Source organism: Canis aureus, chromosome 3, assembly GCF_053574225.1.
Source record: "Canis aureus isolate CA01 chromosome 3, VMU_Caureus_v.1.0, whole genome shotgun sequence".
Lineage (NCBI taxonomy): Eukaryota > Metazoa > Chordata > Mammalia > Carnivora > Canidae > Canis > Canis aureus.
Genome location: NC_135613.1, coordinates 74,733,201 through 74,757,955, shown reverse-complemented (window position 1 = coordinate 74,757,955; position 24,755 = coordinate 74,733,201). Strand labels below are relative to the sequence as shown.

The 24,755-nt window shown below is 40.5% G+C and overlaps 1 long non-coding RNA gene and 1 other non-coding gene across 13 annotated transcripts in view; one reads left to right on the top strand and one right to left on the bottom strand.

Annotated features, from left to right (window-relative positions):
• The window catches only part of LOC144311400 (uncharacterized), a 167,563-nt gene that overhangs the window by 99,412 nt on the left and 43,396 nt on the right, over positions 1-24,755 (bottom strand). For 10 of the 12 annotated variants that reach the window (XR_013376936.1, XR_013376935.1, XR_013376939.1 and 7 more), the window contains one exon: positions 10,321-10,386. The exons of 1 other annotated variant lie outside the window; for it this stretch is intronic. This is a non-coding gene — a long non-coding RNA (uncharacterized LOC144311400). Of the gene's footprint in view, positions 1-10,320; positions 10,387-17,583; positions 18,837-24,755 lie in introns of those variants that run through there. One more of the 12 variants, XR_013376948.1, reaches the window with a different exon arrangement.
• On the top strand, positions 19,802-19,905 carry LOC144311604 (U6 spliceosomal RNA). The gene has a single exon (XR_013377204.1). It is a non-coding gene; the product is annotated as a U6 spliceosomal RNA (small nuclear RNA).

Below are 24,755 nucleotides of genomic sequence, written 5' to 3'. Positions count from 1 at the left end.
AGGCCCTAAAGTGTAGCCTCCAGATATAAACCCAGGCTCCAGTGGATGCTTTCACTGAGGGGGGCAGATCAGACCGTAGCCCATTTCACAAAGGATGCTATGAGGCCAGAGGGATGAAAGATGTTGCTCAGGGTAACACAGGACCAAGAGTTGCTGGAGGAGAAAAGAGGAAACGAGACTGCCCTGGAGGAAAGAAAGCATGTCTTCTGGGTTGCAGGGCCTAAGCTCCCCCCTCACCACCACCCCCTGACCCCCTTCCCAAGGGTGTGCCAAGTGCTGGGAAAAGAGGTCCAGCCTAGCTAGAAGGAAGAAGCTGGAAGGAACAGAAGAAAGTCATGAAGGAACCAAACCTCTGGATTTCCTGCATCACCTCTGGTTCCCAAGCCAGGAAGCAAACCTAGACCACCTGGGCCTCCCTGTCCCCATCCCTTAAATCAGGGCCACATCTCAGCTGTTTCTACTTCTCACTGTACGTCCCCATGGCAGAGAGGGCAGAGAGGAAGCAAGCCCTCCTGACTCTTCATAGAAGGGCACTGCAAAGACAGGGCTCCACCCTTATGACCTAATCACCTCCCAAAGGCCCCGCCTCCTAGTACCATCACAACTGGAGAGTAAGTTTCAACCATGAAAATTGAGGACACAAATATTCAGAGTATAGCACTCTACCTCTGGCCTCCCCTCCAAATGCAAGCCCTTCTCACATACAAAACACATTCATTTCATCCCAGCAAACCCCAAACTCCTCCACTCAAGTCTTTGGAGTAGCCTATGGTCTCATGTGTCCCCTCAGCCAGATGTGGGTGAGACTGGAGGTAAGCTCCCTCCCAAGGCAGACTCCTCTCCAGCGGTGAGCCCCTGAACCCAAGCTTCTGATGTACTTCCCAAATACAATGGTGGGGCAGGCACAGGACAGATACCCCCACCCCACCCCCAGGTTCCAAAAGGGAGGAACGGGAAGAAGGAAGGAGGGGCAGGCCTCCGGCAAATCCAAAACCCACAGGACAAACTCCATGAGATCTTAAGGCCAGAAAACAATCCTCTTTGGCTGAATGCTCTGCCTTTCAGACCCACTGCATCATCCCCAATGGCTTGGTGAGGTGAGGTGCCCCCTATGCCAAGGCCCTCTGCCAGCTGGGGGTCACACCCCAGAGCTCTGCTGGATGGCCTTCTGCCCTGTTGAAAGTGAGGCAGTGACTCTTAAATCACCTTCAGGATCCTTCCTCCCAGCTGACAATTGTTTCTGCTGGCACAACCTCATCTCAATTCCTGGTTTCTGTGGAGGTGGCTAATTAAATGCCTGGTTCACCATCACACTACTCTCCCTTATCAAGGGGTCAGTCTGCCACAGGCTTAGCATTTTCTTTTTTCACACACATTCTCTTTTTTCACAGACAGACAGAATCTTTTAAGTCTTTCTTTGTTTTGGTTCCTTTTTGCTTCACAATTCCAGAGCCATCTTCAAGTCACTTCCCTCTTCTTGTACTTTACTGTAAGCAGTCAGGAGGAACCACGCCACCTTTGTTAAGAAATCTCCTCAGTTAACCCCAATTTCATTGCACCCAAGCCCTACCTTCTAGAAAATACTAGAACACAAATACAATTCAGCCAAGTTCTCTGCCACTTTATAACAAGGATGGCCTTTTCTCCGCAGTTACATAACATGTCCCTCATTCCCATCTGAGCCCTCATTAGAATGGCCTGTACCACTCATATTTCTACCAACATTCTATACTTGATCAATTATGTATTCTCTAAAAAGACAGATGATTTCCGGGTGCCTGGGTGGCTCAGTGTGTTAAGCATTTGACTCTTGATTTTGGCTTGGTTCATGAACTCAGGATCCCGGGATGGAGCCCCACATCCAACTCCTGGTTCAGTGTGGAGTCTGTTTAATAATCTCTCCCTCTTCTCTTCCCTTTATCTGCCCCTCCCCCTGTTCATTCTCTCTCTCTCTCTCTCTCATAAATAAAGAAATCTTAGAAAAAGACGGATATTTTCTCTAGAGCTCTCCTCTTTTCTTCTAGAGCTCTCACCAGAACTTCTCTTCAGAGCCGCGTAGCAACAAAATGGGTCTCTTCCAGCATATGCACTTCAAAACCCTTCCAGTTGCAAAGCCATTTGTGCATTTTCAGGTCTTTGTTATAATGGCACCCACTTGTGGGAAGGCCATCTGCTTTATTGAGCTCATAACAAAGGCTAATCTTTTCCAGAAACATCAGAGACGCACCTAGAAATCTTGTTTAACCAGCTACCAGAGCATCCTGTGGCCCAGCCAAATTGACACATGAAATTAACCATTACATACTCCATGCCATGCTGATCCTTTAAATAAAAGAACAGTCTGGCTGGAGAAAAAGAAGCATAAATCATAGATAAGCGACTACATCCCAAGCAGTTGCATCTGCCAGAAACATTGCTCTGAAAGGACAGTGGTCAAAGGCTTTGGAGATAGCACTTCTGCCTGGAACTGAATACACCAAGAAAGGCTCACCATGGGCAAGACATTTGAGCTGACCCTAAAGTTGGCAGAGACAAAGGATAAAGACAAGCCCTGTAGGAGAGGGAGTGATGAAGGCATCAAGCAAGGAAGAAGGTGGCTTCCAACAAGAAGATCTGTTGGCTCAAACACAACCTGCCCTGCTGTGAGGAGGGAATAGGGTGGAAGATGAGGCCAGAAAAGTAAACAAACCTAACTGTGGAGGGCCCAGCTCATGAAGGAATCTGGATTTTTACCCAGAATGCTAGAGGAGTTCCCAACATTTTTTTATGTAAGAATCCTTTTTTTTTTTTTAATGGACTTAATTTTTTAGAGAAGTTTCATGTTCAGAGCAAAATTGAGAAGAAGCAGAGATTTCCATATACCCTCTGCCCAACTACACATTCAGAGCTTCCCTCATTATCAACACCCACACCAGAGGAGCACATTTGTTACAAGGGATGAACCCACATCGGCGCATCTTCATCACCCAGAATCCATACTTTACATTAGGCTTCACTCTTGTGTACATTCTATGGGTTTTGACAGGTGTACAAAGACATATTCCACCACTGTAATACCAAACAATAGTTTCACTGCCCTAAAATCCTCTGTGTCCCATCTATTCATCAAACCCTAGAAACCATCAATCTTTGTACTGTCTCCATAGTTTTGCCTTTTTGGAAATGTCACATAGTTAGGATTATGCGCAATGTAGCCTTTTTAGAATGGCTTCCTTCACTTCGTAATATGCATATAAGGTTCCTCCATGTCATTTCTTGGCTTGATGATCAATTCTTTTAATCACTGAGTAATATCCCATTGTCCTTTTTTAATGTCAAAATATTCTGAATATCCCACTGACATAAAAATCATATCTTTAGAATCCACAGATACAAAAACTATGAATACGACAATACTTTTTTATATTATTAGCTATATTGACCTCCTATAAATTATTCATGTCTCATATTTTTCATGCTAAATAAAGATCAAAATGACAGGGTTTAGGGAATGTTTGTATAAATTCATAGGTCCCAGGGGGTAGAGACATAAAGCTGGGGATGCTGTAGGTATTGGATAGCTATCTAAGGATCTTTGATAGGGCACAGAACTAGTGAGATTTGCATTTTCACGAGATCATTCTAGCTAGCTGCATCCTAGGATGGACCCCAGGACTCTCTTACAATATGCGCTAAGTCAACTCTCCAAACAAGATTGTGGCTACACATGGTAAGCACAGTTACACCAAGTTCACCGAGGATCCATTAAAAATTCTCATCTGTGTATTTAACCAAAAATCTTACTTCAGTTATGCTTCCAAACAAAAACCCGCTATGGAAAGCAACACCAAAGAACCTAGAACATACATTTGGTTTCAGAATCAAAGAGCTAGACACCTACTTCAGAGAAGACCAGATCCTGCAGAGGCCTCAGAATCAAAGCAAAGGCCATGACAAGATCACCCTGAAGAGAAGATTCAGGATAGAGAAGCAAGCTGATGTCATATCAGCTATACTTTCATTCAACTCCCAAAGACATACCCTCATCAAGCCACTTAAGAACAACTCTTAACTCTAGGATTCATTTTAGAGAATGACTTGCTCAAGAAATTGGTGTTCCAGAGCAGAGAGTCCAAATTTTGTTTCAAAACTGAAGATTGAGCTATCCTGTCTAGATATAAAACAAACAAACAAAAACCAACACCAACAACCTGATAAGGCCTTAGGACAAAGATAACACCAAGGCATGATGATCTCTGAGAGGGTTCAAGGTACAGGAGCTACATAAAATGACACCAACCTTACCAATGGGCATCTGATTTCTCTGGAGCCAGAAGAAGGAGGCAAGTTCAGTGTATCTGCTACTGTCACTCTGGGCCCCACATCTCTCTCTCTCTTTGTGGGTCTTCACCCTTCCCCTGGACTACAAGCTGAGCCTTCTAGAGACAGCAGGCAAGACTTTGGGAGTCACAGACATGCAGGAGCACCACAATAGGCACCTCACAGTACTACTGACCTAGCCTAACTCTTGAGTTGGGCAGAGCTCAAGGACAGTCCAAAAAAAATTCATACATATCATTTTCCAATCATCACAGTAATCACTGATCAGGGCAAAAACCACTGGTGGATGTTAAAACCTTTAAGTGAATGTTTGATGAATAACAAGATGTACACTGCCCCAAAGAATCTCCCCAAAGATGACTTATTAATTACAATGTAAAAAAAAAAAAAAAAAAAACCAACAGTTCTGCAGTGGAGAAACCTGGCAGGCTCCACCTTAACCAAGTAATCAAAATTAATTTCACCAGTAACAGCTCAAATTGACATGAGCTGCCTCCTGATACGATGGGCTGAGTTTGGCCCCACATGACTTCTTTGATATCATCGCCCAAAATGTATATGCTGAATCTAATTATGAGGAAACACCAGAAAAACGGAGTGGCAATCCACAAAGTAACGGCCCTGGACTCTTTAAAAAATAAACTGAATAATGATAATGTGGATGGGGAGAAGATAAGCCAAGGAAAGACCTAGAAAGTTCAATCTAATAAAGGGTTCTCTTCTGTATGCAGTATGTGCTGCCTTCTCTGTGGGGGAGTGGGGGTAGGCACATAATCTGAGGCCTCTTTTATACCTAAAACTTTTCTCCAAAAGTGCTCAGTATACTGGTAGCACTGGGCATCTATCTCTGGGGAAGGGAGGTGGAGAACTGGACTGGGAGACAACCTGGCTTTTCATTTCAATCTTGTCATCCAGGATGCCTGGGTGGCTCAGTGGTTGAGTGTCTGCCTTTGGCTCAGCTCATGATCCCAGGGTACTAGGATAGAGTCCCACATCAGAATCCCTGCAGGGAGCCTGCTTCTCCCTCTGCCTATGTCTCTGCCTCTCTTTCTATGTCTCTCATGAATAAATAAATAAAATCTTTTTTAAAAAATCTTGTCATCTTATTTGAATGTTTTAAATCATTTCAATGTGTTATTCATTCAAAGGGGTTTTTAAAGATTTTATTTATTTATTTATTTATTTATTTATTTATTTGAGAGACAGAGAGAGAGAGCACGAGCAGAGGGGAGAGGCAGAGGGAGAAGCTGAGCAGGGAGCCCGATGCAGGGCTATCCCAGGACTCAGAGATGATGACCTGAACCGAAGGCAGACGTTTATCTGTCTGAGCCACCCAGGCCCCCTCAAAGGTAGCTCAAAAACATAATATTAAGTAGAAGAAAGCAAACATATTATAAGTACATATTATATGATTCCATTTTCATAAATTGTAAAACTAGTCAAAATGAATAAAAGGCAGGCTAGGAAACTCACAATTCCTGATTTAAGGAACACTTAAACAAAGCTACGGTAATAACTCAATGTGGTGTTGGCATAAAGACAGACATACAGACCAATGGGATAGAATTGAGAGTCCAGAAATAAACTCATACATCTGTGGTCAATTAATTTTCAACAGGGGTGCCAAGGCTAGTCAATGGGAGAAAAAATATTCTCTTCAACATATGGTCTGAGGCAACTAGATAGCCATGTGCAAAAGAACAAGGTTAGATCCCTACATCATACCATATGCAAAAATTAATTCAAATGGATCAACCTAAATATAACCTAACTATAAAACTTTTATAAGATACCATAAGGTTAAATCTTCACAAACCCTGAGTTTGGCAACGAATTCTTGGATACAATACCAAAAGCACACATAACTGAAGAAAAATTAGGTAAATTGCAATTTGTCAAAATTTAATACTTTCATGCATTCAATGTTATCAAAATAATGAAGAGATAACCTACATAATGGTAGAAAGTACTTGCAAAGCAACATCTTTAAAACATCCAGCACCCAGAATAAATAAAAAAAGTCAATAGACAACAAAACAACCCAATTTTAAAAAAAGCAGTGGCCTTAAATAGAAATTTCTTCCAAGAAGATCTACAAATGGCCAATAAGCATATAAAAAGATGCTCAGCATAACTAATCATTAGGGAAATGCAAATCAAAAGTACCATGAGATATCATTTCACACCCACAGCATGGCTATAATTTAAAAATTTAAAACTCATACACACACACCCATACACACACAAAACAGAAAGTGTTAATTAGCTAGGACACGGAGAAGCCAGAAACCTTGTACGTTCCAGGTGGGAACATGAAGTGGTACAGCCTCTGTGGAAAACAGTTTGGCAGTTCCTCAAAAAGTCAAACATAAAATTATCCATATAAGCTAGATACAAACCCAAAAGAACTGAAAACAGGTATTCAAACAACTACTTCTACATGAATGTTCATAGCAGTACTATTCACAAAAATCAAAAGGTAGGGCAGCCCCGGTGGCCCAGTGGTTTAGCATGGCCTTCAGCCCTGGGGTATGATCCTGGGGTCCCAAGATCAAGTCCCACGTCGGGCTCCCTGTATGGAGCCTGCTTCTCCCTCTATCTGTGTCTCTGCCTCTCTCTTTCTCTCTCTCTGTCATGAATAAATAAATAAAATCTTTAAAAACAAACAAACGAAAAGCAAAAGGTAGAAACAACTCAAATGCCTGTCAACAGATGACTGGATAAACAAAATGTGGTGTATCCATACATTGGAACAGTTTCTCACCTGTAAAAAGGAAGAAAGTGTCAATACTGCTACAACATGGATGAGCCCTGACAACATTAGCTAAATGAAAGAAGCCAGACATGAAAGGTCACCTGTTGCCCTATGATTCTATTTCTTTGAAGTGGCCTGAATAGGTAAATCCAAGAGACAGAGTGAATCGTGTTAGCCATAGGCCGGGGGAGGGTGTCAGCGTAGGGAGAACAGGAAATGACTGTTGAATGGTTACAGTCTCCCCTTGGGGAAATGAAAATGTTCTAGAACTGGCTAGAGGTAGTCATTCACACAGCACTGTGAGTGTATAAAATGCCACTGAATTGTACACTTTAAAATGGTTCACACGTTGTGTGAATTTCAGCTCAATTTTTTAAAAAAATAAGAAATAGATGTCAGGCTAGGGGTTAGCGTCACCTTGAAGGGGGCTCAGTGCCTGGAAGGAGCACAAGGACAGCTTCTGGGAGGCTGGGTTCTGGTTGCACTTGTATGTGACCTTGTGAAAATTCAGCCACCTGTGTCCTGACATGTGCTGTGACCTCCACGCATTTCCTAAAAGTAACAGGAAGTTTTGTTTTGTACTCTTTAAGGAGAGAAATTCTTACTGCATTTAAGATGGTGACACCAACTTTTATCTGATGATAGGGCCAAGGAGAGGTTGGTGCAAGCAAGGTGAATCATGCAAGTGCAGGGGCAGATCTTGCCTTTGTTTCAAAGACTGATATTTTGTTCATCGTGGCACTTTGCACTTGTTTTGTTTTTTGTTTTTTGTTTTCTTTTTTTTGTTTTTTTTTTTTTGTTTTTTTTTTTTTCTTGTTTTGTTTTTTGAAATACTGCCATTAAAATAGTATTTATCTCAGTTCCTGAGTTCTTTGGCATCCTCCTAAGTGTTGCACCTCTGATGAGTGCCTTACTCACCTCACCCTAGTCTCCCCCATCCCACCCACCCCACCCCTCGCCCTAACTTTCATCCCAGCACCATTGGTAACCAAGGGAGATATATAGTCTGAATCACAAGGGAGACCTGCCTTCATCTGTCTCTCACTGGCTCCAACCCAGAACACTCAGACACACAAATAGTGGGGTGCTTCCTTTGAGAGTAACTGGCTTCCTGAAGTGCCTTTCTCTGCCTCAGATGACACAGACAAGACCCCTGCCCTTCTCCCTGACACTCCACCAAGCCTCCTGACCCTTCAGCTTCTGGGCCCCTGAGAGAGAAGGACTTATGGCCCCATACTGCCTGCCAAGAAGCTGAATAAAAGGGAGTAGCCAGAGTCCATTATGGGGAAATCTCAGGAGGACCCTAATAAGTGAGCATACCCCATCCCCATAATTGTGAGCCATATTCACTTCTGGAAGGGCTGCTTTGTCCTTTGTTTTCTGAGTGGGCAAAGGTGAGCCCATGTGTCTTGAATGTGCATTTCAGGAGATGAGACAAAGGACACAGCATTACTCTTTCCAGTCTCTTTCTTTCTCTAGTGCTCCCAGGGATTCACTTATGAAATGAGACATTCCCATCATGAGAAAAATGTTAAGACTATGTCGCTTTCCCTTGGATGTAAAAGGAACTTTTTAAATAAATAGATATTTATGAAGCAGTATATTTTTTTAAATGCAGCAAAGTAGAGATTTCCCCAAAGAACATAGTAATTTTTAACATTTAATAATTTAGTATATCCTATCTAGTTAATAAAGGCACACTGTATAAAAAGAAAACAAAGTTTAAAAAAAATATTACAACAGGAAACCCATAAAATTTATATCTATATCTCTATGAACTTATGTGTGGTATACATACTTTATCTTAAAATGGGACCAAATTCTGGAACAACACAGTCCAACAGACATTCCTTGCAATGATGGAAATGTTTTATATTTTCATGGCCCAATATGGTAGCCATGAGCCACAATTTGCTATCGAGAACTTGAAATGCAGCTAGCCTAAGTGAGGAACTGAATTTCTACTTCTACTTAATTTTAATTGGTTTTAATCTAAATTTACTCAAATAGCTACATGCTACTCTACTGTATTAAACAGCACAGATCTGTATTGCATTTTGAAAACATTTAATTCACTCAACATTGATTGGCAAGGTCTTCCCAATTCAATAAATGTGCTTCTCAAACACTAGTACCTATATACGTAACACAAATAGGTTAAAAAGTATGATGTAAAACTAGACTGCAGTGACAGCAGCACCAAAATACAACAAATTCTAAAGACCATACATGACCCACATTTAAAAACTTAGAATATCTCACTAAGGTGTTTTCCAAAAAGATGAAGACTAGAAACAGTGGCCTAAAGCGTTGAACCCAGGAAGCCAGAAAAACAAAATAAAGTGTAAGTACTAATAATTAGGAAACTGACCAGAGATAATTTAGGTGGGGCATGAGGCTAGCTCTCTTTTATTTATTTATTTTTTAAGATTTTGTTTATTTATTCATGAGAGACACACACAGAGAGAGAGACAGAGACACAGGCAGAGGGAAAAGCAGGCTCCATGTAGGGAGCCCGACGTGGGACTCAATCCCGGGTCTCCAGGATCATGCCCTGAGCCAAAGGCAGACGCTCAACTGCTGAGCCACCCAGGCGTCCCTAGCTCTCTTTTAAATAGGAAAATCAGGAAGACATTTCTAGGGAGGCCAACATCTACAGATGAAAGTGAATGAAGCATGTGAAGATACAGGTTTTATCAGTTGTTGACATTTGGGGTCAGATAACTCCTTGTTGCAGAGATGCTCCTATATATTGCAGGATGTTTAGCAGCATCCCCGGCCTCTCTACCCACCAGATACCAGTACCTCTTCCCCCTGCCCCAGTTGTGACAACCAAAAGTGTCTCTAGATGTGGCCAAATGTTTCTAGAGAGAAGGGGAGAAGAAGCAGAGGGAATAGCCCCAGGAGAGACCCACTTGTCTAGACAAAGAGTAAATTCAAGGGCCCTGAGGTGGGACAAGTGGAAATGCCCCAGAACCAAAAGAGAGACTGTCAAATGTGATGCTGGTGAGAAAGATGACACTAGGTAAGACAGAGACATGGACTCTCTGTGTGGAATCCCTTATAGGAATTTGGATATTATTCTAAGAGAAAGAAGCAAACACGGAGCCACTGAAGGGTTTTAAAGAGGTGCAAGACATGACTTGCTCCACGTTTTAAAAGAATATTGATTTGGAGGATGTTCTGCAAGGGATACAAGGGATCATTTAGTTGAAAGAATAGTGTTGAACAGCTCAGCCTCTTACCAGTTAATGAGCTTCTCTGCACTTCAGTATCCTCTTTTATAAAATGGAGATAATAGTACACATATCCTGTCAAAAACACAAGAAATAACAAGAGTTGGTGGGGACATGGAAAAAAAGGAACCCTCGTGCTCTCATCCAGATGGGTAGGAAGGCAAATTGGTGCAGCCATTGTGGAAAACAGTATGTAGCTTCCTCAAAAAATTAAAAATAGATCTACCCTATGATCCAGTAATTCAACAATTGGGTATTAATCCAAAGAAAAGGAAAATACTAATTCAAAAAGATATATGCCCTCCTATGTTTACTGCAGCATAATTTACAATACTCAAGATATGGAAGCAACTCTGGGGATTCCTGGGTGGCTCAGCGGTTTAGCACCTGCCTTCGGCCCAGGGTGTGATCCTGGAGTCCCGGGATCAAGTCCCACATCAGGCTCCCTGTATGGAGCCTGCTTCTCCCTCTGCCTGTGTCTCTGCCTCTCTCTCTCTGTCTCTGTCTCTGTCTCTGTCTCTGTCTCTGTCTCTCTCTCTCTCTCTGTGTGTGTGTGTGTGTGTGTCTCATGAATAAATTTTTAAAATCTTTAAAAAAAAGATATGGAAGCAACTCAAGTGTCCATCTATAGATAAATAGATAAAGAGGTGGTATATATACAGAACAGAATATTACTCAGCCATAAAAAAGAATGAAATCAAAAAAAAAAAAAAAAAAGAATGAAATCTTGCCATTTCCAACAACATATTTGGACCTGGAGGGTATAATGTTGAATGATGTACATGAGAAAGACAAATAGCATTTGATTTCCAAAAGTGAAATTTAAGAAACAAAACAAACAAATGAATTAAAAAAGACACAATTGAAAAAAGACTCTTAAATATAGGGAACAAACTGGTGGTCACCAGAAGGGAGGTGGATGGGGGATGGGTGAAATAGATAAAGGGGATTAAGAGCACACTTATCTTGATGAGCATTGAGAAATGTAAAGAATTGCTGAATCATTACATTGTACACCTACAATTAATGTAACACTGTATGTTAATTACATTGGAATGAAATAAATAGGTAAATAAATCTTTTGAAAGCAAGTAAAATATTAATGGTAGTAGTACACATACCCTGAGGGTGATTTTTAGTATTAAAATGAACTAGGGTTTATAATACACTGAATGGTGCCTGGCACATAGCAAGTACTTTATAAGCCATTTACTCTTATCATGACTGTATTCATCCAGGTGAAAGGTGATGTAAGCTTTGAGTGATGGCAGTGAAATATTTCTGTGGAAGGGCTGCAGCTATAGTAAAGTTAAAAGGCTTACTAAAGATACAAAAGCTTGGAGAGAAATGGGCAAAAAAAGGGGACATGGGACATAGCACATGGATGGGCCAGATGAGTGGGCTGGGAGGGAAATGAAGTAACTGTGGGTCACTTCAGGGTTTTGGGCTCAGGCAATTGTGAAGATGGGGTTCACCTTTATGCAGTGGACAAGACATAGTGAAGACATTCATGTGGACATACAATTAATCAAGGGGTGCCTGGTGGCGCAGTCAGTTAAGCATCTGACTCTTGGTTTCAGCTCAGGTCATGATCTCAGGGTCTTGAGATCAAGCCCCATGTCAGGCTCTATGCTCAGTGCAGAGCCTGCTTGGGTTTCTCTCTTCTTCACCCTCTGCCCCTCTCCCGCTCTCTAAAATAAATAAATAAATCTTTAAAAAAAATAATAGTTGATCCATGGGTCAGAGCCCAGGGAAGAGTCTGGACTGATGATGTAAGCCTGTACATCATTTGCAAAGGGAGAAAACATGCAATAATTTAATTTGAATTAACCATTTAGTAATAATATTTAAACTATTGCTTGTAATAGTACAGTTTGTAGATCACCTAATAGCCACCAATATGATGGTTAAATATACTGTAATATGATCATAAATGGAATATCACAGAGCTGATAAAAAATAAGTCAACTTTATATATCCTGATGCAGAAAAATCCACAATAGACATTGTTCAGTTAAAAAAAAATGTAAGGCATACAACAAATCTATCACAAATTACATTTCTGGGGCAGCCCTGGTGGCTCAGTGGTTTAGTGCCGCCTTCACCCCAGGGCCTGATCCTGGAGACCCGGGATCAAGTCCCACATCAGGCTACCTGCATGGAGCCTGCTTCTACGTCTGTCTATGTCTCTGCCTCTCTCTCTCTCTGTGTCTCTCATGAATAAATAAAATCTTAAAAAAAAAATTACATTTCTGTGTGTTCCATACCTCCCCACCAAGAACAGATTTGCTAATATCATTATATTCATGGCTAACTGTAGTGATGGCCAGAGGACACAAGTTAGTGAAGATTTAGTTTTTACTCCATGTTGTTTAGTATCGCTGTATTTAAAAACACACACATAAAAAAATAATAAATAAAAAAAATAATAAATAAAAAAAAATAAAAACACACACATAGGGGATCCTTGGGTGGCTCAGTGGTTTGGCACCTGCCTTTGGCCCAGGGTGTGATCCTGGAGTCCCGGGATCGAGTCCCACATCAGGCTCCCAGCATGGAGCCTGCTTTTCTCTCTGCCTCTCTTTCTCTCTCCGATATACATAAATAAAATCTCTAAAAAAAAAAACCACACACGTATTACAAAATAGTATCACTGTATTTAAAAAACATATGCAATAGCATCACTGTATTTAAAAAAACATTACAAAAATTTTTAAGTGTATACATTAAAAGACAAACAAACAAGCATGGCTTGAGAAAAGAATTGCTCTGGTAGCAATGGAGAGTAAGAGACTGGAGGCAGGATCCAGCTAGCAGGCTACTGCAATAGTTCAAGCAAGAGAAGATGAGTATTAGGGCTAGCACTGTGTAGGTCAGGATGAAGAGAAAGAGCATCTTGCAGGTTAGAATTCCAGTTTGGATGAGTGACTGGATACGCGGATGAAAGCAGGAAAGGATGATGCCTAGGATTTGGGCTGAGAACGATTTCGTGCTTGGAATCACCCCCATCCCCAGGTCCACCCATTCCTCCAGTAGCTCCTGGAAGGCTGAATGGATGACATCTGCCTGAGTCTCAGCCAGATAAGTGGATATACATGCTTTCCTACACACCGCACTTTGGAAAAAAAAGAATCCCATCAACATTCTCTGCCTTTCCTTCCTGCCAATGAGCAGCAGAAATGCCTCCAACATAAAGAAAATGTTTCCGTTTTTTTCCTTTTCCCATCTAAGTGTTGAATTTCTCTTCACTTTGCAGTAGCCTGACCCAGAGTAGCTACAGGCCGCTGTATTTACATGCAGCTCTATTGGCTGAAGCCAGCTGGCAGAGTGTTGGGTAATTGTCAGCCTCTTCAGACGAAGTTAGGGAGATTATGAACTTGTTAATCAGGAGACAGGAGCTTGCTTACAAAGCAGCTTTGCCCAAGAAGATGGGTCTTGACTTTGGAAAGTTGAGATAGAGGTGGCTTCAGACAGCTGTGGGATCTCTGCCTCTCCCTTTTTTCTTTTCCAAAAGCCAATAAAATAAAATTAAAATATGCTAACTCTGCTCACATTCCACAAGGATGAGTCTTGTTTATCCCTAGGCACAGCTATACCTGCCAAAAAACTGCTAATTCGTTTTCCCTTTAGCGGACAGACTGAGTCAGGACTCAGGGGGGCTATTCTCACCTCTCAGGCAGCCCTTTCTGGCGCTCCCCTGACTTTGTACAGACTGAGAAGCACTGAACTTAGCCAAGCGAAAACCCTGAGTCCAAAAGCCCAAGCGGCCCCACAGCCTGTGCTTTCAAGCATTTCTGCCAGGGGCTGCTGCACAGGAGACAGGCATGAGCAAGATCTTACCAGCAGACAGGACTTGCCCTTCAGGGAAGACCCCAGCCCTATTCTTTAGAAACTAGCAACTCACCTCTCCAACTCCAATCACTCTTGAGAGAAGAGGGAGCCACCAGCAGTTATACCACTCTCACAAAGTTTCTCTGCTTTACATCTTCAATCTCTTCTCACTCACTGCCCAACCCAAAACTATATGAATCAAGTATTTTATGTTCTGTATTCTGATGCTTTAACATCTGGGGTGACTACCCACCCCAGGGTTAACTGATTCCTACAGATTTATACACCATTCACCCAGAAGTGTACCTTTCAACTGCAAACCAGCCAATCTAATTTAATCCATCTAATTTACCAATCCAATTTTTAGCTAACCAATCTGATTGGACGGAACCCACATCATCAATCATCTCCTTTATCTGGTTCTCTCTCTCCAGGCTACTAGCCACCTGCCCTCATCATCACAGGGTCAGGTATCAGCTAATGAGAGTCACTCCCGGAACCCACTGAAATTATTCAAACTAGCCAATCCTAAACCTGCTTATCCTGTCTCACCCATTCTTGCCTACAGAACTCCCTCTCCTTCTTATGCCTCCTGACCAAGCCCAGTGCTTCCCTGAATGGCCTCCTATGGATCATGTGTCCCTCCTCTTAGGATCTATGAATATAACTACCTTTTCAATGGCAGTCGTCTCCTGATCTGTTGGCCTTGCCATACCTAAATAACAACAAGACCTATATTTTTTAAACAACGACCTCAGACTTCAGCTCCTACCTGTTTCTGGAACTATCCTCACCAGGTGACCTCCTTACTGCTAATTCTAATAGATATGATTTAGTCTTGACTTGACATCCTGAGCATTTTCTCACTGAAACATGCCCATTTCGATGATGTGTCCCTCTACTGGCACTCCTTCTCATACTCCTTTGCTGCTATTCCTTAAATATTGTGCTCCTTAAGATCTTGTCTTAGGCTCTGTTTTCTTTTAAGCCTACAATGCTCCCTATTTGCCAACACCTGCCAGATATCTACCTTCCACTCAGACCTCACTCCTCAGCCCCAAACTGGACCTCTCCATATGTATGTCCCACAGGTACCTCAGCTCACCATGGCCAATACTAAGTTCATGATCTTCCACCTCAAAGTTGTCTTGTCTTTTCTCATCCTTCAGAAAAGCCACACCAAAAATCTGGGAGTTCTTGCAACCCTCACCATAGAAAGTGCCTATATATTATTAATTCTCCAACATGGGTCTCCCTCACCTGTCCTATCTCCTCTATTTCCTCTGCTCCTGCCCTATTTCAAACCCTCAGCCCCCTCAACTGAACTCCTATGTTCCTAGTTGCTCTACACCCATTTCTGTGCACACTTCCAATCCTACACTGTTGCCCTGGTCTCCATTCATCTCTCCAAAATGCAAGTCTCATCACACTTCTTCCCTACTTTAGAGCCTTCCACAGTTTCCCACTGCTTACTGGATAAAATCTAAAATCTTCAGCCTTATAAATCCAGTCTCTTGTGTTCTGGCTTCTTCTCCCTCCCAAACCATATCTCAGGTACTACCCCTCTCCTCCTCCCACTCCAAGCCACATAGAACTTCAGAATATGCAGTTCCTCAGAAACACTTCCCTCCTTTATGCCTTTGCTTCTGAGACACCCTCCATTGAGAGTACCTTCCTTCTTCTTTCCAGAAAAACCACCACTGCTTTCTCCCAAACACTCCTTGGAACACTCTCCTTTTTGCCTCATAGGCAGCACCTACAATATTTAGGTAACTCTTAATTAAAATGTCAAAATTTTAACATAAAGAATATTAAAATCAGCAAGAGAAAAGCAACTAATTACATATAAAAGAAACCCCATAAAGTTATTGGCTGATTTTTCAGCAGAAATTTTGCAGGCCAAAAGAGAGTGGCAAGATATATTCAAAGTGATGAGAGGAAGAAAACCCACAACCAAGAATGTTCTACCTGGAAAAGTTTTTATTCAGAATTGGAGGAGAGAGAGTTTCCCAGACAAAAATTTTAAAAGTTCATCCCACTAAACCACCCTTAAAAGAAACATTAAAGGGACTTCTTTAAGAGAAAAAAAAAAAAAGATCATAACTAAAAGGAAAAAAATAAAAAATAAATAATAAATAAATAAAAGGGAAAAAATTTCACTGATAAAAGCAAGCATATAGTAAAGGCAGTAGATCAATCTCCTATAAAGCTAGTATAGAAGTTAAAAGACAAAAGTAGTAAAATCAATCATATCTATAATAATTAAACAATACATAAAAAGATGTAAAATATGATGGCATATACATTGATAAAGATAGTAAAAATGTAGTGCGTTGAGAATGTGTTTGAACTTAAGTGATATTAACTTAAAATAGACTTATATACATAGGATATTATATGTGAACCTCATAGTAATCATAAACCAAAAATGTATAATAGATACACAAAAAATAAGAGAAAGAAATCCAAGCATAGCACTAAAGAAATTCATCAAATCAAAGGGAAGCGGGCAGGAGAGGGAAGTGGTACAAAAAATTACAAAAATAACCAGAAAACAATTAACAAAATGGCAATAAGTACATACCTATCAAGAATTACTTTAAATATATGGGGATCCCTGGGTGGCTCAGCAGCTTGGTGCCTGCCTTCAGCCCAGAGCATGATCCTGGAGTCCCAGGATCGAGTCCCACATTGGGCTTCCTGCATAGAGCCTACTTCTCCTCTGTCTGTGTCTCTGCCTCTCTCTCTGTGTCTCTCTCGTCTCTCATGAATAAATAAAATCTTAAAAAAATAAATAATTACTTTAAATATAAATGGACTAAATGTTCTAATCAAAAGACATAGGGTGACTGATTGGATTAAAAAATAAGACTAATCTATATGCTGTCCACAAGAGACTCACTTCAGACCTAAAGACACATGCAGACTGAAAGTGAAGGGATGAAAAAATATATTCCATGCAAATGAAAGTGAAAAAAAGCTGGGGTACCAATACTTATATCAGACAAAATCAACCTTGAAACAAAACCAATTGGGGTACCCGGGTGCCTCAGTGGTTAAGTGTCTGCCTTTGGCTCAGGTTGTGATCTCGGGGTCCTGGAATCAAGTCCTGCATTGGGCTTCCCACAGAGAGCCTGCTTCTTCCTGTGCTTAAATCTCTGCCTCTCTCTGTGTATCTTTCACAAATAAATAAATAAAATTTTAAAAAACTAACAGAAGTCAAAGAAAGGCATGACATTGTGATAAATGGATCAATCCAAGAAGATATAACAATTGTAAATATTTATGTACTCAACATAGGAGCACCCAAATATACAAAGCAAATATTAACAGACATAAAAGGAGAAATTGACAATAATATAATAATAGTAGGAGACTTTATCACCCCACTTACATCACTGGATAGATCATCCAGACAGAAAACAATAAGGAAACAGTGACTTTGAATGACACATTAAACCAGACATATTTAATAAAATATATACAAAATATACACAGAACATTCCACTTAAAAATAGCATAATACACATTCCATTCAAATGCACATGGGACATTTTCCATGACAGACCACAGGGTAGGCTGCAAAATAAGTGTCAATAAATTTAAGAATAAGAACATATCAAACATCTTTTCCAACCACAGTAGTATGAAAACAGAAGTCAGTTACAAGAAAAAAATTGCTAAAAACACAAACATGTGGAGGCTAAACAACATGCTACTAACAACCAGTGAGTCAATGAAGAAATCAAAAAGGAAATCAAAAAATACCTGGAGGCAAATGAAAACAGAAACACAATAGTTCAAAATCTTTGGGACACAGCAAAAGCAGTTCAAAGAAGGAATTTTACAGTGATATAGGCCTACCTCAAGAAATAAGAAAAATCTCATAAGTAATCTAACCTTACATCTAAAGGAACCAGAAAAGAAACAACAAAGTCTAAGATTTGTAGAACAAAGGGAATTATAAAGATCAGAGTGGAAATAAATGAAATACAGATAAAAAAAAAAAACTGGAAAAGATCAATGAAACTAAGAGCTGGTTTTCTGAAAAGATAAACAAAATTGATTAACCTTTAATCCAACTGATAAAAAAAGAGAACTCAAATAAACAAAATCAGAAATGAAAGACAAATTACAAAGAATAACATAGAAATACAAAGGATTCCAAGAAACTACTATGAAAGGCATCTGGATGGCTTAGTCAGTTAAGCAGCCAACCCTTGGTTTCAGCTCGGGTCATTATCTCACAGTCGTAAAATCAAGCCCCACAGTGGGCTCTGGCTCCACACGAAGTCTACTTTAGATTCTCTTTCCCTCTCCCTCCAGCTCATGCTTGCTCTCTCTCTCTCTCTCTCTCTCTCTCAAATAAATAAATAAAATCTTTTTCTTAAAAAAGAAACTACTATGAAAAGTTATACACCAACAAATTGGAAACTTAGAGGAAACAGATAAATACCTAGAAACATACAATCTTCCAAGATTAAATCAGGAAGAAAGAGAAATTCCAAATTTGTTCTTTGATCCCAGCATTACCTTAAACCAAAGACATTAAAGAAGGGAAGGAGGGAGGGAAGAAGGAAGGGATGCATGGGTGGCTCAGTAGATTAAGCATCCAACTCTTGATTTCAGCTCAGGTCTTGATCTCAGCGTTGTGAGTTCAAGCCCCATACTGGGCTCCATGCTGGGTGTGGAGCCTATATAAGAAAAAAAGAAAAAAAGAACTGGTCCATATTCTGGATGAACACAGATACAAAATTCCTTAACAAAAGATTAGCAAACTGCATTCAACAATACATTAAAAGGATGATTCACCACAATGAAATGAAATTCATTCCAGGGATGCAAGGGTGGTTCAATAACCACAAATCAGTCAACACGATACTCCATATTAACAAAATGAAGGATAAAAATCATTTGGTCATCTCAATAGATACAGAAAAAGCATTTGAAAAAATTCAGCATCCATTCATGATAAAAACTCTCAACAAAGTGGGTATAGGGGGAACAGACCTCAACATAATAAAGGCCACATATGACAAAGTCACAGCTAACATCAACTTAATGTAAAAAGCTGAAAGTGTTTTCCCCAAGATCAAGAACAAGACAATGATGTCCACTTTCACCACTTGTATTCAACACAGTACTGGAAGTCCTACCCATAGCAATCAGATAAGAAAAAGAAATAAAACACATCCCAATTGATAAGGAAGAAATAAAACTGCCACTATTTGCAAATGACATGATATTATATATACAGAAAACCCTGAAGACACCATACACACACATACACACACACACACACACACACAAAATCTGTTAGAACCAATAAATTCAGCAAAGTTTCTGGATACAAAACTAATATACAGAAATCTGTTGTGTTTTACACGTCAATAATGAACTAGCACAAAGAGAAATTAAGAAAACAATCCCACTTATAATTGCATCACAAATAATAAAATACCTAGGACCAAATTTAACTGAGAAGGTAAAAGAATTGTACTCTGAAAACTATAGGATGTTGATGAAAAAAACTGAAGATGACTCTAATAAATAGAAAGATATACCATGTTCATGAACTGAAAGAATTGATATCGGTAAAATGTTCACATTACCCAAAGCAATCTACAGATTCAATGCAATCTGACCTAGGAATAGGTCAATGCTCACTGTGGCAGCACATATACTAAAATTGAAACAATACAGAAATTAGCATGGCCCCTACACAAGGATGACACACAGTGCAATACCTATCAAAATACAAGTAGTATTTCTCAAAGAACAAGAATAAAAAAATCCTAAAATTTGTTTAGAATCACAAAAGACCTTAAATAGCCAAAGCAATATTGAGAAAAAGAACAAAGCTGGAGATATCACAATCTCAGATTTCAGACTCTACTACAAACCTATAGAAACCAAAAACAGTACAGTATTGGCACAAAAAAATAGATACACAAATCAATGGAACAGAATAGACATCACAGAAATAATACCATACTTACTGTCAATTAATCTTTGACAAAGGAGGCAAGAACATACAATGGATAAAAGACAGTCTTCTGTAAGTGATGTTGGGAAAACTAGATAGCTACATGCAAAAGAACAAAACTGGACCATTTTTTCAAACCATATATAAAAATAAACTCAAAATGGATTATGGACCCAAATGTAAGACCTGAAGCCATAAAAATCCTAAAAGAAAACATAGGTAGTAACCTCTTATACATCAGTCCTAACAATATTTTTTTGAATCTGTTTCCTCAGGCAATGGCAATAAAAGAAAAAATAAACAATTGGGCCTACATCAAACTAAAAAGCTTCTGCACAGTTAAGAAAACCATCAACAAAATGAAAAGATGACCTAGTGAATGGGGGAAGATATCAGCAAATGACATATCTGATAAGAAGTTAATATCCAAAATATAAAAAGAATTCATACAACTCATCTCCCAAAACAATGTTACTAAAAAATGGACAGACAACCTGAATAGACAGGTTCTTCATTTCTCAACAAAGACATGGCATGTCCAACAGACACATGAAAAAGATGTTCAGAGCAGCCTGGGTGGCTCAGCAATTTAGTGTTGCCTTCAGTCCAGGGCATGATCCTGGAGACCTGGGATTGAGTCCCACGTCAGGCTCCCTGCATGAAGCTTGCTTCTCCCTCTGCCGGTGTCTCTTTCTCTCTCTCTCTCATTCTCTCTCTCTCTCTTTCTCTCTCTCTCTCTGTGTCTCTCATGAATAAATAAAGTCTTTAAAAAGAAAAGAAAAAGATGTTCATCATTACTAATCACAATGAAGTCACAATCACGATGTCACCCCACATCAGTCAGAATAGCTTGTATCAAAAAGACAAGAAATAACCAACGTTGGCAAACATATGGAGAAAAGGGAACCCTAGTACACTGTGGGAGGGAATATAAATTGGTGCAGCCACTATGGAAAATAGTATAGTGGTTCCTTAATAAATTAAAAACAGAACTACTATATGATCCAGCCATTCCACTTCCGGGTATTTACCCAAAGTAAACAAAACACTAACTTGAAAAGATATATGCACACCTATGTTTACTGTAGCTTTATAATAGCCAGAATACGGAAGCAACCTATGTGTTTATTGATAGATGGTTGGGTAAAGATGTAGTATATATATACACAATGGACTATTAGCCACAAAAAAAGAATGAAATATGGATGGTATTATGCTAAGTGAAATAAGTCAGACAGAGAAAGATAAACACCCTATGATTTCATTTATATGTGGAATCTAAAAAACAAACAAAAAAAAACCCAAACAAACAGACATAAATACAGAGAACCAAGTAGTCGTTGCCAGAGGAGAGGGGGATGAGGGAATGGGCAAAACAGGTAAAGGGAATTAAGAGGTACAAATTTCCAATGATAAAATAAGTAAGTCACAAGAATGAAAAGTACAGCATAGGGAAAATAGTCAACAATATTGTTACACCTTTGAATGGTGACAGAGGGTAAATATACTTACCATAGTGGGTGTTTCATAATTTATGTAACTGTTGCAACACTATATTGTACACCTGAAACTGTATTACACTGTATACTAACCGGAATTTAAATAAAACCTTTAAAAATATGTATGTAACCTACATGTCAATTCAAAATATAAATACATACATACATACATACATACATATGTACATACATACATATATACATACATACTGAGAAGTATCTTTGTGCTGGAACCTGGAGGCCCCAGAGATACAGCAATAAACAAGACAGACATGACCCTGACCTCAAGGCAGTGTCTATCAAACCACCTTGCTTCCCCAGAAGTTGCCCTCTACCTCTCTAGCTCCACTCTCAACATAGTACATGAATAAAAAACCACCTGGGCAGGAGAGGGTCTATATGGCCCTCTTTTCATCTCCTATTCTGCCCCTAGGGTAATCTTTCTAAAGAATGCATCTATTGGAGATCTCTGGGTGGCTCAGCAGTTTAGCACCTGCCTTCAACCTAGGGCATGATCCTGGAGTCCCAGGATGGGTCTGCATCGGGCTCCCTGCATGGAGCCTGCTTCTCCCTCTGCCTGTGTCTCTGCCTTTCTCTCTCTCTCTCTGTGTCTCTCATGAATAAATAAATAAAATCTTAAAAAAAAAAAAAAGAATGCATCTATCTGGCCATTCACATCCTTCCTGTAGATCACTGATGACTCCCCATCACCCACATCCAAACAGACAAGGGCTTTCTTGGCTAGCTCTTCCCCATTTTTCCACTGTCCCCTCTCAACATTCACCACCTCAGACAACCCCAAACTGCCTGCATTTTCCCACACTCACTTTGCTTTGCTTTGTGTCTGTGTTCATACCATCTCCTTTGTTTTAATGCCTTTGTTTCTCTTCATCTGGTTTGCTATCTATTGCTCTATATCAAACCACTCAGACTAGTAATTCTGTGAATCAGCGGTTTGGTTAGGGATCAGCTGGAATAGTGCACAGATAGATGTGCTCCAAACTTAGTTGGCTGGGCTCACCCAAGCACTGTGAGCAGCTGACAGGTACACTGGGGCTAGATGCTCCAAGAGGGGCCCGCATAGTGTCTAGCCAATGGGTGAGGTTGCCAGCTGGAGTATCCAGTTCTGGTCTCTCCCCATGGCTAGCCTGGACACCTCACATGGCAACTGGGTTCCAAGAAGCAAGCACTAGTGGGCAAGCACTTATGAAGTCTCTGCCTGTGGCAGATTTACCGAGGTCCCATTGACAAAAGCATGTTATACAGCTGAGCCCAGAATCAATGTGGAAGAGGTGTGACTCTGGGTGGGGTGGGGGGATTAACATAGCAATCTACCAGTCTGCCCTCTACCCCTACCAATGCACAGCCTTCCACATGTGAAATATATCCATCCTTCCCAAAACATCCAAAATAGTAACTATCCAATCATACACCAGGCCCAAAGTCCATGATCTCACAAGGTGCAGCAAGTTGTCCTGGGGTACAACTCCTCAGGTGTAGCTCCTTTTGATCCAAAAACCTATGAACTAACAAGACACAATGTCTGCCTTCCACATGTGCCCAGCATACAGTTGTGAAGCAGGCACAGGAGATATGCAATAGATACTCACATTAAAAGGGAGAGAATAAGAGGTACGGGGAGATCACTGATTCAAAGCAATTCTGAAACCTAGCCAGATTCTGTTACCAGGACCCCTCCTTGTTCACAGGGAGGCAAGGATGTTACATGAATAGTGTCCAATTCTCCTTGGCTTATTTTTTTAAATATTTTATTTATTTATTCATGAGAGACAGAGAGAGAGAGGCAGAGACACAGGCAGAGGGAGAAGCAGGCTCCATGCAGGGAGCCCGACGTGGGACTCCATCCCAGGCCTCCAGGATCAGGCCCTAGGCTCAAGGTGGTGCTAAACCTATGAGCCACCCGGGCTGCCCCTCTCCTTGGCTCTGCACTCTGAGAGGATTTTCTTTTCCATAAGAGAAGACCCTTGTGAATAATGGTCAGCTTACTGCCCATGGTAAATTGGGGGCCAAGAGGCCTCTTTTCACTTTTTAACTACTTCAGTTTCTTTCAGTCCAAACTAAAAGTCTTTTCCAAAACAATACTCTTCAAGACTTCATAGTTTTTCTACGAGTATTACTGGATTCAATTCTTGCTCCAAAAGCCACGTACATAGTTAATTTCAAGAAGACTCTACTTCAAGGATGCCTGGGTGGCTCAGCAGTTGAGCGTCTGCCTTTGGCCTAGAGTGTGATCCCGGAGTCCCAGGATCAAGTCCCACATCAGGTTCCCTGCATGGAGCCTGCTTCTCCCTCCGCCTATGTCTCTGCCTCTCTCTCTCTCTCTCTCCCTCTCTGTCTCTCTCTGTGTGTCTCTCATGAATAAATAAAATCTTGAAGAAGAAGAAGAAGAAGAAGAAGAAGAAGAAGAAGAAGAAGAAGAAGAAGAAGAAGAAGAAGAAGAAAGAAGACTCTACTTCAGCTATAAAACAGCAGCTTTAAAAAAAAAACAGCAGCTTTAATAGTCTTAGAAACCCTTTTGTTTAACTAAGAAGGTCTACTGGGCACCACCTTAAATCTTCTTGGGGATCTTAACAAAGGTTCTACAATCATACCCTTGATTTCATCTTTACCTTTAGGCCAGTTCTTACTTGGGGAATCTGCTACCTGCTGGAAAGACCAGAAATGAGAACTAGATTTTTTTTCCAACCCAGCAAACTGGACAGAGATCCTTATTTAGCCCATCTCTCCCTTGTAACACCTGACATGCCAGCTGGAAGCACCCAGATGGCACTTTTAACGTCCCATCTCTACATCTCTCAAGCCAAACCCACAAATTCATTAGGCACTCCTTCTGCCAGTGGCATCAGAACTACGTAACACTGGTTACCCTTAGTCCAAGCAGTTTCTAGCTCCCTTTCCAGGCACTTACAACTCTTGCTGCTTGTTGTTCAAGCCTTCACCCACCATCCTGTTCCGAACACCACATGTTTGGGTTTTTAAGACAGCACCACACTTCTAGATACCAATTTATGTATCAGATATCTATTGTTACACAGCAAACCACCTAAAACAATAGCTTAAAGCGACCACCATTTTGTTACACTCCTGAATTCCGTGGATAGATCAGT